Source organism: Miscanthus floridulus, chromosome 5 (genome assembly GCF_019320115.1).
Source record: "Miscanthus floridulus cultivar M001 chromosome 5, ASM1932011v1, whole genome shotgun sequence".
Lineage (NCBI taxonomy): Eukaryota > Viridiplantae > Streptophyta > Magnoliopsida > Poales > Poaceae > Miscanthus > Miscanthus floridulus.
The window spans coordinates 63,487,667-63,490,917 of NC_089584.1; the positions used below are offsets into that span (position 1 = coordinate 63,487,667).

The 3,251-nt window shown below is 40.8% G+C and overlaps 1 non-coding gene across 1 annotated transcript; it reads right to left on the reverse strand.

Moving 5' to 3' along the window:
• Positions 1-2,691: 2,691 nt before the first annotated feature.
• Positions 2,692-2,800, reverse strand: LOC136455668 (small nucleolar RNA R71). The gene has a single exon (XR_010759151.1). It is a non-coding gene; the product is annotated as a small nucleolar RNA R71 (small nucleolar RNA).
• Positions 2,801-3,251: the final 451 nt, after the last annotated feature.

Sequence of the window (3,251 nt, forward strand, 5' to 3'; positions counted from 1 at the left end):
TCTTTTAGGCAACATTGGATGGCCCTTTGATACATCGCACTAGCGTTTTTTAGTCCGAAGGACATGGTGGTGTAACAGTAGGCGCCAAACGGCGTGATGAAGGATGTTTTGATCTGGTCCTGCTCCTTTAAAGAGATCTGGTGTTAACTAGAATAGCAATCTAAGAAAGAAAGTAGTTCACAAACAGCGGTGGTACCTATGACCTTGTTGGTGTGAGGGGGACTGAAGGGGTCTTTAGGGCAGTGTTTGTTGAGATTGGTGTAATCAACGCAATTCTCCATTCTTTATTCCTCTTTTGAATGAGAACTGGGTTAGCCAACCACTCAGGATGATATACCTCTTTAATAAATCCGGCTTCTAAAAGCCAGTTTAATTATACCCTAATGGCCTCCTTCTTGTCCTACGCGAATCGTCGGAGCTTCTGCTTGATTGGCTTGTGTTGATGGTAGTTAACAACCATTATAAACTGTCAATGAAACATGTATAAGGGCATAAATATGATCACCAACAAAGGTCTAGGGGTTCAAACTAATAAATTCCATGAGTTTTGGTGAATCAATATTTTCTAAGGGTTTATTTAGAAAACTGTCAAGGTGGACCTACATGTTGGAATTAATTGTGCTTATCCACAACGAAACAAACACCAAAAGATTCCAGAAGACTCGAGAGGACTCCACACCGAGGTGAAGCCCGAGTGGCTGCCAGGTGGGGCCGGCTAGCCCCACTTATAGGCCACCCGGCTCCATAGGGCCCACATGTTAGTCCTCGTCGCAATATCGATTCTCCATTGCCTCCTAGGTTGCATCTATGCCATCCTTTAAATCGGTTTGATCCAAGGGCTCATGATGGATGCTCTGGCCTATATATACTAGCCCCTAGCACCCCCTGAGGAAATAAGTCATTTGAGAAGATAGAAACCCTAATCATCCTTAGAGCTCCACCATATTCTAGGGCATAGTTAGTTAGGCTAGCTCTAGAGGGAGGCAAGCAGGCTTCGCTTGGATTCCTGATCTTGTCAAGAGTGTGGTTTGGTATAATCTTTGTATCCCCTCTCTTTTGTATCTTCATTACTTTTAAATGCTTGCTACAATTTTTATGACAATATTAGTATTCATCTTATTCATGCTCTTTGTTATAATATTCATTGCCTACTTGGATTATATGCTTAGTATAGCTAGTTTATCATTATATCCATGCAGAAGTTCATATAGCGCTCGCTACATTGCAGACGGGGTGAGTGTTCGACACTATGTAAGTGTGGTGCTTATACATGGTTTACCTGTGGATACTCCCTATATTCTGGGTCATGTGGTAGACCGTGGATGTGGCACTTCCGTTGAGTCCATTATAGTCCACTCCCCGAATATATACACACATAGGGTCCGGTTACAAAGGAAGAACAAGCTCTGTTCTTAATCTTCCTTAGTAATATCCCTTAAGTGTAGATATAAAGATGTAGATATAAAGATGATCTTAGCCTTGGCTACTAGGTGTAATTGCACTAATCAATGTATGCTTTGACTTGTAATTAAGAATGACTCAGGAATGATTCCTCTAATATTCTACTTAACCATGCTAATGCTATAGAAAGGAGTACTCTGAGTGATTTAGCATTGATCAATGCTTATCATATACATATTTTATCCTATGACTTACCCTTGTTGTGAGTAGAATATTGGTTATAGTTTAATTCTCCATCAATACTATAAGTTATCAATACATGTCCATGTCAGACCTTCCCTATGGTAAAATATAAATAACGATAGCTGGAATACAATCGGGTGAAGTGCTATAATGGTATAATTATATATGCGCTTATAGATCCTTTTCATTCATATATATTATTCTTTCTAGTCACATAAAATGATAAAGCACTACTTAGTATTATTCTAGTAGTAATGCTAGGTAGTACCAATGAGCATCTCTTGCACTATCATTAGGGATGACAACCTAGTCCAAGTAATGCTAAGAGATGTAGGAATATAATAGATGGCTACTTAAAACAAGTGACAAGTTAATAAATACCAACAAGCATTTCTGGCGTTGTTGTTAGGGAAGGTAGCTAGGCAAAGGAAGTATTGATAAACTTATACTTATTGATGTGATCAAGATAACTATTGACCTCTGCTCGGGCAGGATTACCCTTGTTTTGTCTACTTTTGTATCTTATGCGGGGTAATGTATGACCGGTTTTGACCATTCAACAAACTACGTTGATGATCCAGAAGCATTACTCAAGAGGACTAAGGCTAAACTCAAGAAAGTTTCAGCTTTAGAGTCAAAGGACAACAATATAAGGCGAAGCTTAACACATGAATTTGAAGCCATGACAAACAAGACTCTACGCGAATTCTCTGCTCCAACTACAGCCAACAGTCATACTGGACCGACAGTTGATGTTGGAGACAATAGATTCAAGCTCAAGCCAGCTCTCATCAACATGGTGTAAGCTAGCCAGTTTTGTGGGAAGGCACATGAAGATGCGAGTGCTTATCTCCAACACTTTCTGGAGATCTATAGCACTTTCACTATCAAGGGAGTAACCAAGGATGCCATACTACTTTGCCCCTTCCCATTATCACTTTTGGGGGAAGGAAAAGTAGTGGTTCTATGCCAACAAAGATAGAAATACAACATGGGATAACTACTACATTGCCTTCCTAGCCAAGTTCTTTCCCATAGGCAAGACCAATGCTCTGCGTGGGAGAATTTCAAGTTTTCAGCGACAACATGATAAATCTGTCCCTGAGGCATGGGAATGCTTTCAAGACTACATAGTAGAATGCCCTCATCATGGGATGGAGAATTGGCTACTCACGTAAACTTTCTACCATGGGTTGACCAATAGTACCCATGAGACTATGGATGCTACTGTGGGAGGAGCTTTCCTATCACTCACAATCCTAGCTGCAACAGCTCTCATGGAGAAGATGGCCTCCAACCAAAGCTAGAATGAAGAACGTACTCAGACCTGCACAAGAGAGGTGGAGGTATGCATTAACTCAAGGAGGTAGACATGTTGTCTACCAAGATGGACCTGCTGATGAAGAAGCTCAAAGACCGAGCTAACGAGAAGTAAGAAGTCATGCACATTCATGATTCCCGCATGACATGTGAAGTGTGTGGCAACACTGGGCATTTAGGGAATAGCTGTCCTAAAATCCAAGAGGATGTGAACTTCATCAACAACAACTACTTTTGTCCTCAATAGAATCAAGGATGGAATCCACAATAGAGGCCAAACTACCAAG